Here is a 14173-nt window from a genome sequence, read left to right as displayed (position 1 = left end):
CAGGGTGTGACCTCGAGGTCCCCGGACCAAGTCCTGCATCAGGGAGCCTCCTTCTCCCTCTGCCTGTGTCTCTGCCTCTCTCTGTGTGTCTCTCATGAATAAGTAAAATCTTTAAAAAATAAAATAAAACAAAACCAGGAGTTCCTGCAACTATAAAAACCGGAAGACAATAGCTGTAAGGTAAGGGTGTAGTCACAAATAGTTAGGTCCAGGGATCCTCTAGGTGTGTTAGCCACAAAGCAAAGCAAGCACGTCCTCCTGGCTCCCCTGCTTAGTGAAACTACAGTGAGACCCTCAGGAATGAGGAAGGTGTTGGCATAAATAGTAAACAGCAAAGCCAGAAAACCTGACTGAGTTAATTATTAATGCAGCTTGCAATCTCGATATACACGTCAATTTTTTTTTTCTTTTTTTCTGGAAGGGAAGACCCGCGGTGGACAATTTGAATAATGGCCCGGGGCGAGAGAACGGTGGTTGCCCCTGCCAGCCGGCGTCCGGGCAGCCGCGGGGAGCACTGCGCCAGGTTCCCAGGTGCCGGCGGCGCGCGAACGCACCCGCTGCCCTGAACTCGGAGCAGCCCCCCGGGGAGAACGGGCTGGCCCGGGCTCTCTCCAGGCCGACCCCTGCGTCTCGCCGGAGGAACTGGAGCTCCCCGCAGCTTCCCTCGGGTCCTCTTAAACTTTTCCGTGTCGGGAGTGCGAGTGACGCTTCCGCCGTGTTAAGCGGCCGCAGCTCTCGCTGTTTCCCCGCCCGGCTGGTCCGCGGCCACCGGGGAGGCGAGCCAGCTCGCCATCTTGGATCAAGGGCGACCGGGCCGGAGTAGCACGACCTCAGGCGCGTCCCGAGGCGATGCCAGCGGGGACGCGATCGCGCTCCTCGGGCAGGATCTCCAGCCGCGAGCTCCCCGCCCCCGCCCCGCCCCCGCCCCCGCCGGCGCCGCCCCGAAACAGCCTCCTCCAGCCCCAGGCGGTCCCAGCCAGAGGGGCAGGATGCGTGGCCTCGTCTTGGGCATCCGGGGTCCCCGAGCCGTCCCCATCGCGCCCTCCTGGGCTCCCCGCTCAGGGCGCGGAGGGCGAGCGCGCGGCCGGGGCTGTGCCCGGGGCGGGCCGGGCCGGGAGCGGGGCGGCCGCGGGGTGACGAGCCGCCCGGGCCCCGCCGGCCTGACACCACCTGGCGGAGTCTCGGGGAAGAGGCTTAAAGGCGCGCGCTCCTCCGCGCCCCTCGCACTCCAGCGGGAGCCGCCGCCAGCTCGCCTCGCTCTCCGGCCCGGCGCCTCGGGAGGTGAGTGCCGTCCGGGCGGCGGGAGGCCCTCGGGAGGCCCGCGGGAGCCGGCCCCGGGGTGGCGGCGGCGATGGGGGCAGCGGGGGGGCGGCGGCGGCCCCGCGCTGCGGGAGCTCCCGCCGGGCTGCGGTCGGAGGGCGGCGCCCAAGTTTGCGGGAGGCCGCGAGGGCAGCAGGAGCGCAGCGGCGCCGGGCCGGGGGCGTCCGGGCGCGCGGGGCCTCGGGGACCAGCACCCGCACCCACGCGCGGCGCACGGCCGAGCCTCCGCCCCGGCGCCCGGCGCACTTGGCGCGCTCCGCCCGCCGGCCCGGCGAGCCCCGGGCCGGCCCGAGCCGCCGCGACCCCCCGCGGCCCCGCGCCCTCCCCGCAGCCCGCCCGCCCGCCCCGCGGCCGCGCCGGGTCACGCCGGCAGGTCGCGCTCCGCCGCCGGCCAAGCCCGCGCCCCGCGCCCCGCGCCCCGCGCCCCGCGCCCCGCGCCCCGCGCCCCGCCCGGCCTCTCGGCGCGGCGCCCCTCTCGCCTTTCCCCAGCCCCAGCCGCTCGCTATTTTCACACCTCCCGGTGCCCCGGCCCCGGCGCCTGATTCAGTGCTTAGTAATTAATTTGGCGTTTCAGAATGGTCAGCGGGCTGGATAATGGGCGCATTCATCCCCCGGGCTAATCTGAACAGAGGTGGGAAGAAAGGCTTTCACAGACAGAAAATGCCATTCGCCGAGCGCTCAAAGGGGCTGTCACTCCCAGAATAAATCGCCGCCGCGCCCGCCGGCTCCTCTGGCCATTTCCATGCAGCCCCGGCCCGCGCCGCGGACCCGCCGGCCTCGGCCTGGGTTCCCGGGAGTCCCTCCCTTCGAGGGCCTTCGACGGGAGAGTCGGGCGAGGGCGAGCCCCCGGCGGGGGTCCGGGGGGCTCGGGTGACGGCCGCGGGGGACAAAGGGCTGGATTAGAGAATCAAAGGCTAAACCAGCCGGGAGGCAGGAGCCGCCGATCGGAGGCGCGGACGTTGGAGCTGGGGCTTCGGGGGGCACCTGTCCCGAACCCCGCGGTTGGCATGCGGGGAGGGCCGTGGCGCGCCCCAGGTCACGCCGCGAGCCTCTGGGTCTCCCCACCTGCAGATGGATCGGGGAGACAGGGCCCGCTCCTGGAATCCCGACCCTCGCCAGGCGTTTGATTGGGGGTCCCCCCCCCCCGCGGTACCGGCTGCGTCTCCCCTGGGGGCTGGGGTGGGGGGTGGTGACCCCATGCCTTGCGCGGCCTGCGGCTGCCCACTCCCGCCCGGACCCCAGCTAGCTGGGTCTGCCTCGGTGCATCAGCTGAGTTCCAGCCGCTTGATCCTCTGACCTCCCCTCCACCCGAGGTCGCCGCCGGCGCTGGGCGCAAACTGGTCTCTGAGCTCGGAACACCAGGGCCTTCAACCTGGCGGCGCCCCCTGCGCTCCGGCCAAGCGGGATCGTGCATGGCAGCCGCAGCCCTGACCCGGAGGACCCGGCACCGACAGCGCCCCCAGCCCGGCTGCCGAGTCTCCGGGTGGGCAGGGCTGGCTTGGCTCTCTCCAGGGTGGAGCTCCCGGCTCTTTGATTTTCCTGCTGTTGGGGCTCACCGTGCGCCCACGTGGAGGGGCACATTTGGCTCTGGGCCCTTCCGCCCAGGGAGACCCTGCCATCAAGGGAAAAGAAGCTGTGGCCCTGAGATCCCACCTCAGCTGGGTTCAGAGGCCAGAATGAGAAGGAAAGACCGCTGGGGGGAAAGGGTCTTTCTGGGATCCCCGATGGGTGTCCCAGGGTGGATAGGGGACGGGATCCCATGCCTCTCACCAGCTTCTGGGTGGAAGTCACTCCTCCCTTCTGTGACTCAGTTTCCTTGTCTGCAAAACAAAGATGAAATCGCTTTTGGCTTCAAGGGAGGACCCTCACACCACTCACACCCTCAACCACCAGTGCTGCCGCACACTCCTCTGGCATCTCTTCAAGTCTTCATCGATACCTCTCCTGGGAGCTTCAGTGACTCCACTAAATTTTTCTCAGGCTGCTTCTGCCCACCCTTGCTGTTTCTGGGTTCTAGAACCCAGCTGTCCTTGAAACTACACCATCTAAAAGCCGGAAGGGACTTTGCAGAGTCTGACCCCACCCCCTCCCCGAGCAGATGGTGATAGAAAGTCCTGGAGTGGTTTGCTGGGGTCACCCAGCTAGAGGACTTCTCAGACTCTGGAATCAGCTCTGGGCCCTACCCACCCCACCCCACCCCCCACCCCCATTCCCACTCCCCACCCCCATCCCCACTCCCCAGAGAGAGAGCTTCCCTAGGCCTGGGGAGGGGCCCAGAAGTCTGCATTTTAAACAAGTTTCCCAAAGCATTTTGATGCAGGTGGCATAGGGGCTATATTTAGGGAGATAGTTTAGGAAACTGGGCTCTGTCCCTAGCTGCCCCTCCTCTCCCAGGACCATGGCCCTGCTCCCTCTCTGTGCCTCCTATGGGAGGGAGGCCTCCCTCCTATGGCGGGAGGGTGGGAAGGGACCCTACTTCTAGAAGATTCCTGGGGGATCCCCCGAACGTGCAGCCTGAGAAGGAAAAGCTATAGGGTGAGCTGAACACCCCGCCAGATGAGGAGGGTCTGAGTGGGCTGGACATTGAACTGCCCCCCAAACCGAAAGGCCTTTTCTTACCAACACACTTTCACAGCTGGACCTAGCACAGGCCCCACACACAGTACAAATGTGCCCAGAGCCCCCCCTTAGCAAGGCAAACCCCTGCCCACACCAGGGACAGAGCAGCCCACCCGCCATAGGGGATCCGTGCCAGCAATAACCCAGGTGTGAGCTGTGGCCCAGAACTCCCAACACCTGCCCCTTCACCAGGCTGGGGCTCAGAGGAGAGGAGGTGTGAGGGGGACAGGGGGAAGGTCTGGAAGAGTAGAAGAAGGTGGGTGGTGGGGGAGAGAAGCTGTTAAAAATGGGGTGGGTGGTGGGGAGAAGAGGGGACGAGTCCCTATTTATGTAAGCCGTTTGTAGCTGTGGATTGTAAAACTGGGCAGGATCCTCTGGAGTAATTCATAGTGTTTGGACAAGACAAACATTGTTCTGCTTTAAACAAACCTCCAGAAAGGTCAGCCTGGTTCATCCCTTTGCTGTGAGTCGCTGAGACTATCCAGATGATGAGAAAATCAGATCTTAGCTGAGGGGGCCCAGGCAAGAGGCAGCTGTCTCCTGAGTCCCTTGGACCCAGGGTGAGGGCACCCAGCCCAGTGAGGGTCCTTTGCTCCCGTTGAAAAGGGCTGATTCTCCCTCCGGAGCCAGGAGACGTGGTATGTGCATGTGTGTGTGTGTGTGTGTGTGTGTATCACAGATTATGAAATTTTGATACTACCGAGGATCATCCAAGTTCTAGAGCAAGGCCAACATGACCTGTAATGTGAGTCTTCTTTACTCGGGTAAGGGATTCATGGGAAACAAATGTTCTCAGATGCAGAATTGAATTAGACCTGCTAGCCTCAGGCCCAGACATGCTTCTGGACACCAAGAAGTCCCTGTTCCTTACCTGCGGATGCTCTGGCTTGGCGCCTCGATGTTTCATTTGGCAAACATTCCTTGAGTGCCTACAAGGGCCAAATGGGCTAGGCGTTGGGCACACCGCAGTGAGCAAGAGACGTCACACCCAGTTGTGGGTCTGGGTCCGACCTCTCCTCTCCGTCCCTGAGTTCCCTAAGAAGAGGAACTTCTCACACTTTCACCTGCAGCTGCTCCACCACCACCGTGGCCACCAGAAGCCCCCTCTACCTCGGCTAAGATCCAGCAGACCAACTCCCTAGATCAGCCTGACAGCAGGTACAACAGGGTTCCAGAATGTGTGAGCTGCCGTTATGATTGTCACGATGACTGTGATGGTGATGGTGATTGTGGCTGGGATCGTGATTCTAGACTACACGGGAGGGACCTACCCAACTCCAAGCTGCAGTGGATGGTTTTACTGATACTTACCATGCACGCTCACTGACTTATTAGTAATTAGTAAAGCATTATTATTATTATTATTCAAATATTTTATTTATTTATTCATGAGAGACACACAGAGAGGGGGCAGAGACATAGGCAGAGGGAGAAGCATGCTCCCTGTGAGGAGCCTGATTCAGGACTGGATCCCAGGACCCCGGGGTCACACCCCGAGCCGAAGGCAGATGCTCAACCACTGAGCCACCCAGGTGCCCCTAATTAAAGTATTATTAACACAAAGTCCAATCTTTTGCAGCACTAATGTCACTGTCCCTGATCTGATCCTCAGTGGTCCAGGGCAGATTGTCATCTGCTGGGGGAGAGGGGGGCTCCCGTGGGAATCATGGTGATGGTCACTGTACTGGGTTCTTTATAAAAAGCATATTTGTTTAGGGCTTTGGACACCCCCGGGTCTCTTGCCTCTGCTTTTTGGCTTGGGACTCCTGATTTCCATGGAAGAGATGGAAGGCAGGGAGGAAGGGAGGGGGGAGGCAGAACGGACACATAATGTTACCAGCTACATTTTTCAGGAGAGGGGACAGCTGTCCAGAGAGGTGAAGTGACTTGCCCACCGTCTTCATCGGTTCAGGCTGCTGTAAGAGAACACCACCGGCTGGGTGGCTTGAGTGACAACATGTACTTACTTCTCACGATTTGGAGGCCAAGGAGTCCCAGACCGAGGTGTTGGGCCAATCAGGCTCCTGGCTTAGGCTCTCTTCTTGGTCTGTAGATGACAGCCTCCTTGCTGGGTCCTCACATGGTCAGGGGAGCGATCGTGTCACTCATCAGGGCACTAATTCCATCACGAGGGCTCCACTTTCAGGACCTGATTACCCCGAATGGCCCTGCCTCCGAATACTATGGCACTGGGGATGAGGGCTTCCAGATGTGAATTTGGGAGGTACACACCATAGCATCCATTGTCACAGAGGTGTAGCTAGAGACCCGGGGGGGGTGGTGTATGTGACTGGAGCTGCCCCGCTGACCACTTAAGGGGCTCCCTCCAAGCAGGGCCAGGAAGCTGGGTGCCCCGAGAGACCCCACAGACCCTATGCTCAGCCAGAGACTAAGAGGTTGCTCTGTAGGGTAGGTCATGTCCATGCAGCCTTGTGTCTACTTTCTGGTGTCGTTCCAGGGGCTGGCATGGTGGCTACTCCTTCCTTGATGGCAGCATCGGTGAGAGACAGGTCCCCTCCTTCCCCTAATCCTACTTTATTATGTTTTAAAAGATTTTATTTGTTTATTTGAGAGACACAGAGAGAGGGAGAGGGAGCGCAAGCAGGAGGGGAGCGGCAGAGGGAAAAGCAGATGCCCCGCTGAGCAGGGAGCCCCGAGATCATGACCTGAGCTGAAGGCAGACACTTCACTGACTGAGCCCCCCAGGTGCCCCCCTACTTCCCTATAACACCTTGTTATAGTTGAATCATCTGTGTACTTAACTAATCTGAATCAGGGGCCTGTGTCCGTTTCCATCCTGTACCACCTCTTAGAACTGAGCCCCCTAAACTTTCTCCCCGAGTGACACGTAGACCAGGAATACTGACATTCGGGGGGGAATGAGCTCTTCCACATAGCTGTTTTTTGCAAAAAACAGAAGCTTACTCCCTCATACAGAGAGACTTTTTATGCAGTCATCTGTCACGAAAAACATTTTGCCATCAGAATCACGATTTTGTGTTTTCCACCTAAGTGAGCGGAACCGAATATAGCAGGTTTCCCCCCACAGGTGACCCACCACCTACTTCAATGACTCAACAGCCGTAGTTAGGAGCTCAGCTCCTGGGCAATTCTCTCAGCCTCCAACGCCTCAGCTTCCTCACTTGTAAACGGGGAGGGGGGGGGGAGCAATAGATGGACATTCTAGAAGGACTACTCCTATTCTCTTCAATTCAGGGGAGCCTTCGGGAATTTGGGTGGGATGGCGTCCCTGAGTGGTGCCGGCAGAGATTCCACCGTCAGCTGTGACGTCACTGAGGAACAACGCCCAGGGCCCTCCCAATCTGTGGTTCCAGAACAGAGGACCCCTGACCTCAGCTGACAAGCACTTCGAAGGGAAAACCTTTCGGCTTCCCTGTGGACTGGAGTCCCCTCCCCTGATGGCGCGGCTCCTCTTCTCTTAAATGCTCAGGACACGAATGACCTCCTTCTGGACTGGTTCCTAAATCATAAAGGGGTTGCAATCCTGATTTCCAGGAAAGGGGGCTTGTGACACCTCAACACAAGCAGCAAGCTCTCAGCAAGCGTACGCGCAAGACGCTCTGCTCAGCATCACGGGAGGGAAGAAACGGGGAGAGGTGGTCCCCGCTCCCAGGAAGGAGACCCAGAGCGAGACGCCAGGAACGTTTCAGGACCCGAGCGTTAGGGGTCCCTTCTTTGCTCCTTCCACGTACCCCCAAGGTCACCTCTTGAGAGTTGAAGGGGACCCTCCTAACTCCAGCTGCTCTAGGATTTGCCAGAAGTTGAAAGTCAGCGTCACTGGACTGAAGTCGAGGGTCCTTCTCTTTCCAGAGGCTCCAGAGGAGGATTGGTTCCTGGTCTCTTGAAGCTTCTGGTGGCTTCTGGCGGCTGCTGGTGTTCTTGGCTTGTGGCTGCATCATCGTGATTTCTGCCTGTGTCTCCACATGGCCTCCTTGTCCTCTATCCTGTCAGCTCTCCCTCTGCCTCTCTCTCAGAAGGACACTTGGCATGGCACGTAGGGTGCACCCTGATGATCCACAGCGATCTTCCCATCTCGTGGTCTCCAACCAAAGACTTTGTTTCGCCATCTAAGGCCACTTTCGTAGGTTCCAGGGATGAAGACATGGATATCTTCTTGGTGGAGGGGGAACCGCATTTTTCCGCCTGCCACGGCTGGTCACCACCCCCAGTGGCCCATAATTCTGTGGCCTTTAATTGCCTGATTGTCATGAATTTGTAGTGCGTTCCTGTTCTGTGTCTGGCAGTGCGTGCAACACTGGGGATTCAGAGGGAGAAAACACAATTCCTCCCCGAGAAGCTCGTGGATTAGTCAGGGCAACACTGTGGTGTTAAGAGCTATGGGAGGGGAGCTGGGGTGGCTCAGTCAGTTGGGCGTCTACCTTCGGCTTGGGTCATGGTCTCAGGGTCCTGGGATCGAGCCTCGCGTCAAGCTCCCTGCTCAGCGGGGAGCCTGCTTCTCCCTCTCCCTCTGCCCCTCACCCCTGCTACTGCTCTCACATGCTCTCCTCTCTCAAATAAATAATAGATTAAAATCTAAAAAAAAAAGAGGTATGGGAAAAGCAACCCCTGGATGAACCCCGAAATGTTCAAATTCCTTATCAAAGTCTGCAAGACTGTGTGCACCCTCACCTGCACTCAGCTCTCTGACCTCACCTCCTACCACTCCCCATCTCACTCCCCAAGCCCCCACCAAGCTGGCCTCCTCTCTGGTCCTTAGCGGGTCAAGGCGTGCCTCAGGACTTTTGCACTGGCTGTCTTCCCTGCCAGAAATGCACGTTTTTCCTCCCTGCCAAGCCCCCATACCCCCACAGCTCCCTTCCTCGCTTAACTCTGCTCTACTGGATCCTTCTTAGAGAGGCAACCCCCAACACCCACCCCAGTACCTTGTCTAAAATGCACCTTCCTTCCTGGCATGCCCCCTCCCCTCCTCTGCTTTATTTATGTTCCTGGCACTTACCACAGTCAAGTGACTGATCCGGGCCATCTCCACCTCCACAGGTGTTTTGAGACGTGATGACTAGAACTTCCCAGAGGATCCTAGACATAAATGCATCCTGTTTCTTTTCCAATTCTCTTTCTGAGAATTCATTTAGCAGTTTTCTTTGCATGTTGCTGGTTTGGGGGGAGGTCGGGGAAGGTGCTAAGCGGCACATCAGGCTAAATTTCAAGTAGATCAGAATGGGGTGGGGAAGTGGAGGCTCTTCTGGGGGGAATGTATGAATGTGAGGAGCCATTTTTCAGTGGTGAGAATGTGTGCATGTGTGTGTGTGTGTGTACGTGTGTGTGTAGAGGGGTACCTACTGGCATTTAATGGGGCCGGGGGCAGGGATGCTAAATGTCCTGTGGTGGCATTGGACCATTCTGCCCAGGGAAGAATTTTCTGGCCCTAAATGTGAGCAGCACCTCTTTGGAGAGATGATCTTCAGGAAACAGCCTGTATTCGGGTCTTCGAATAGCATTTTTCAGTTGAAACTGAAAACCTGGGGCACCTGGGTGGCTCCGTGGTTGAGCATCTGCCTTCGGCTCAGGGCGTGATCCTGGGGTCCTGGGATCGAATCCTGCAGGCAGCCTGCTTCTCCCTCTGCCTGTGACTCTCACAAATAAATAAATAAATCTGAAAGAAAGGAAGAAAGAAAGAAAGAAACTGAAAACCTTTAACCCTCTAATAGTTTTTCAGGCTATTTGTCCCCAAATGCATCATTTTCTGCTAACACTGACTGTGTCCCCATGTCCCCAGGCCATGTATGCTATCTCTTGAGATGGTCCCTCTCACCCCCTTTCTCTGGGTGTCACTTCAGTGTCACCTCTGCACTTTGAGGTCTCCCTGAGAGGACGTCCTCCTTCAGGGCGCCTGTCAGCATTGAATGAGCTGAACCCCAACTCTGGGCTCAGAGCCCCTATACCCCCTCCCCACTACTTTCTCCATCCAGAGGACCATCCCTTTTTGTGAACTCTGTTTCCATCCATGACAAAACTTCCCCCTCACAGTGAAGCATTTTCTGTAGTTTAATAGCATTCAGGGTGGGACCTTGTCAAAAGATTTTTGCAAATGAAAATAAATTACATCGGGTGGCCGGTTCCCCTGATCCACAAGAATTTTTCACTCCTCCAAAGAGCTCTGGTAGATTAAAGGATTTGGTGGATTTGGGGTTTGTATGGGCTTCTGTGCCCAAGTCCTGAATCCTCTGCCAAGAAGCTGGCAACAAGGGAGGCCCAAGCTAAGGATGAGGACCATCCCAACACTGTGGACCTAAGTGGGTAAATCTCCAGAAACCCTCCACACCCTACAGCCCTGTGCTTCCATGCTCCGAGTCCTTTCCCCAAACAGCCCCATCTCCTGAAATCCTGCCAAGGGAATGGGATCACCTTGAGCAATCCTCCCTGAGGCCTATCGGGTGAGCTGGCAGTCTGGAAATGAGGGGATGCCCCTAATTCCTCCAGGGTGAGGGACCTGGGAACCAGATCTGGAAATTTTGAGAATAAAACCCCCAAAGTAAAAAAAAAAAAAAAAGACAAAACTAAAAAACCCTAAACTATCATCTATGGGGCCGGCTTCTTTCCTTTCACGCCCATCTTTTCATTCAGTCTCACAAGCCTATACAGTAAGTGTGATAATCCCCATCTCAATCCTCGAGGGGTAAAGTCACTTGCTCAAGGTCACACAAGGTCAGCTCAAGGTGATTTGGAATCATGCTTTGTCTGCATCAAGTTCTTCCTGTTTCTGAGAGAGACACTATCGAAACAGGCCACCCTAACTCTTGCGGGGAGGCCAGATGCCAGCATTCGATTCCAGAATCTTCCATTCCTCTGCTGAGACAGTGTCCAGCCTGTGCTGGGAGCCCTGGGGACCAAATGGTTTCACGTCTGTCCTTGTAAGGGAACCAGATGCACTCAGAAGCTCAGCAAAGGCAAGTCTTAGCTCATACTCCTACTGCAGGTAGATGCCTGCATCCGTTTCCAGAATCTTCCATTCCTCTGCTGAGACAGTGTCCAGCCTGTCAAACTGCAGGTAGACCTGTGTCCCCCTTCCCCAGTCCAGACGTGGTGGAGGCCCATTGGTGTCAAAAGCTTAGCATCAGCCAAGTCTGTCCTGCCCATGAGTGGTGACCGAGAGACACCCCATCGTTCATTCGAATCCCTGCTCCTCTGCTCCTCCCGTGATGCGATCTTCAGCACATCACTTCTCTAGGCTCAGTTTCCTCCTCCCTAAAGAGATGATCGGACACCTATCCTGTCAGGTGTTATGGAGTATTTTGAGTTAATGATTGTTGGAATGCTTGGAAGATGGCTTAGCACACAGTAAGCATCAAATAAATGCTTGATTTAGAAAGTAGGACCCTCAGTCGCGCCCAGGATGGAGGCCCTGGGTCATCTCATTTCTCCTGAGCCCTTCCTCTCACATGATTAGCTTGTGCCCTCGGGGGGCCTTGCCTTCCCCTGCGTCCTCCCTGTGTTCACAGAGTGCTCCCCCCAACCTGGCCCTCACCCACACCACAGGCCTCTTCTTCCATGGGACTACTGTCCCAACCACACCATCCCATGCCCAGGATGGGGGCCGCTGTCCTCCTCAACCCCCAAATCTCCTTCCATCTACATCACAGAAACACCATCCTGCCCCTTGAAGACCTTCCACATCTCCGCCTCTGAATCCCTACCCCACACCCCACAACCTAGGTCACTCCACTCTTTCTTCGGAGACACCAGCACCTGGTTGGGCCTTCATCTCTGCCCCAAGTCCTGAGGCTGGTTCTGTGTGCCTTTTGAGACCCACCCAGGTGGACGGCCCACCCAGCACCTGGATCTCCTCAGGTCCAGTTACCTTGATGTCTGCCTCCCAGCAGGAAGTTTCCTCCTGTCCTCAGTAAGCCTCATCATCACCCCAAGCTGCTCCACCTCTGGAATCCTCCCTTCTGATGCCAGTTTGAAAGCACGATCTCCTTGGCTACTCACCACACCTCTTCCATCTTCCCAAATCTTCGAGATCGATAGAACTTTCAGTCCGATAGAACTTCCCATGATTATTGAAATGGTCTCTATTGCTTCTGTCCAAAGGAGAGTTAGCTGAGGAACCTTTAGCTCTATTTCATTTTAATTCATTCAGGCCAAAATGGAACTAACTGCCTGTGGTCACGGGCTACGGTACTGGACAGCACAGTTCTAGAAACCTGGGCTCTGTTTCCCGTTCTCTCCATGTCCTGCCTTCGTGTCTTCTCCCTTTAGCTTTGCTTCCATCGTCCATCCCAGCAGTCATCCTCTCCTTCCGCCCGACTTCCTGGAAGAAACCTGCAATTCTAGATTAATCCAGCAGTTCTTCTTTCTCTAGGTCTACACAGGGGCTGCTGAGCACTGCTGGCTGGTGGTGGGCCTATGACTTTGACTTTTGGAGCTTTCTTTCTCATAAATGGTCTCCAGCCTCATCAGGACCTTGAGTTCTGGCCAAAAAGTGTCAGCTTCTCCTCTGTGATGACCCGATTGAGCTTTCCCTTACCCTCCAACCTCTAATGCTCCTACCTGCTCCCTTGTTGTCAGTAGATCCTGCCATTTCTTGTTCCACTGAGACAAGAGACACTTTGGCATCTGACCGCCAATTCTAGAAGATTAGTTCTTTTTTTATTATTAGATTTTATTTATTTATTCATGAAAGACGAAGAGAGGCAGAGACACAGGTGGAGGGAGAAGCAGGCTCCCTGCGGGAGCCCAATGTGGGACCCGATTCCAGGACTCCAGGGTCCCACCCTGAGCCGAAGGCAGATGCTCCACCACTGAGCCACCCAGCTGTCCCTATGAGGTTGTCTGTTGTCATCCTCTCTCTTTCCACCCTCTCCTAGCACCCTATCTCTTCCCTACCACTTGTTTCCACCCTTCGTGAACATTGTCTATACTTGCTGTTCCCACTTTCGTGACCTGAGGCCGTCTGGCTTCTGTCCCCACGGCTCACCAAGGTCACCAATGACTTCCTTGTCGTTCAAATCCAAAGGACTTGTTTCAGATCTTATCTTGACCTTGAAAGGCATGTGACACCGCTCATCAACCCCTCCTTCCCTGAAACTTCCCTGTTGGCTTCTAAGGCACCTGAGCCTTCCGGCTTTCCTCTGTCTCCTCCTCTGACTGCTTCCTAACTTTTCTTGAAAGGGCCACTTTCTCCTCCTTCTAGAGTGATCCTCGGGCTTCCCAGGTAGGGCCGGGCGCCAAGAATGGCGGTTCCCCCTCCCAACACATTGCTTGCAGGAACACCTGGGAATTTGCTTTCTCATCCAAGACCTGCACCATTGTGTTTTGAACTCCTGTTTGTGCCATGGATCCTGCTGCTTGAGCCTGACATGCCTTTTCGGGTGTGTATTTATAACCCCCACTTTGAGAAGCTCTCACAACACTTGGACATCTGTTTTTTTCATTTGTCCCCTCAGAGGGCAGTATGCTTTAGGCAGGGACACTGACAAATTAGAGGGCACCGGGAGAGGCTGCAGAGGGGCCAGAAAACTGTCCTGGGAGAACTCATGGAAAGAACTGGAAATATTTTTGCCTAACAGATAAAGCTGAAGGATGGATGATAGAAGGCTGATTGCAAAGCTTGGACGAGGCAGAGCCTTGGGCTGCCGTGGGGGCTGCAATTTCATGAACTGTTTTGGTGGCGAGGAGGTGGGTTTTGAATGGAGGCAGACAAGTTCTACGGTGTTCCAGAATGTTCCAGACCCCCAAGGTACAAGGTGACAGTCCTGCCCACTGGGAACTACTAAAGAAGATATGCTTAGACCTAAGTGACCACAATAAAAGTGCAAAGTGTCCCCTCTCCCACCCCCAAGCCCCTGGCCTCAGCTCGGCTGGCAGCACAGAGTATCTGCTTTCTAGTTCCAAACCTGCTGCCACGCAAGATCCACCAAAAGCTCTGCAGACAGAGGCGCCTGGCCGGCTCCACAGGTAGAGTGTGCAACTCCTGATCCCGGGGTCATGAGTTTGAGCCCTGCGTTCGGCATAGAGATTATTTAAAAAAAAAAAAAAAAAGAAAGAAAGAAACAAAGACACCATCTCTGCAGACAGAAACAACATAGCAGAGGGAGGGCTTGGAATGCATGTTGCAAGCCAGTTGAGTAGGTACCCCGAAACAGACCCAAGGTGGGTGGGCAGGGGCACCCTGATTGGTCTCTTTCAGACCTGTCCCGGCCAGACTGTCTTTCCCTGACTTGTGGTTTGGTGTGATGCCACCAGCTTCTAT

At 56.2% G+C, this 14173-nt stretch overlaps 1 long non-coding RNA gene across 1 annotated transcript; it reads left to right on the top strand.

Annotated features, from left to right (window-relative positions):
- Positions 1-4244: 4244 nt before the first annotated feature.
- LOC144310944 (uncharacterized) lies at positions 4245-13966 on the top strand. Its single transcript, XR_013376604.1, has 2 exons — positions 4245-5097; positions 5793-13966. It is a non-coding gene; the product is annotated as an uncharacterized LOC144310944 (long non-coding RNA).
- Positions 13967-14173: the final 207 nt, after the last annotated feature.

Source organism: Canis aureus, chromosome 3, assembly GCF_053574225.1.
Source record: "Canis aureus isolate CA01 chromosome 3, VMU_Caureus_v.1.0, whole genome shotgun sequence".
NCBI classification, from domain to species: domain Eukaryota; kingdom Metazoa; phylum Chordata; class Mammalia; order Carnivora; family Canidae; genus Canis; species Canis aureus.
Note: the sequence above shows the minus strand (reverse complement) of the source record. Positions and strands in the feature narration are given on the sequence as shown.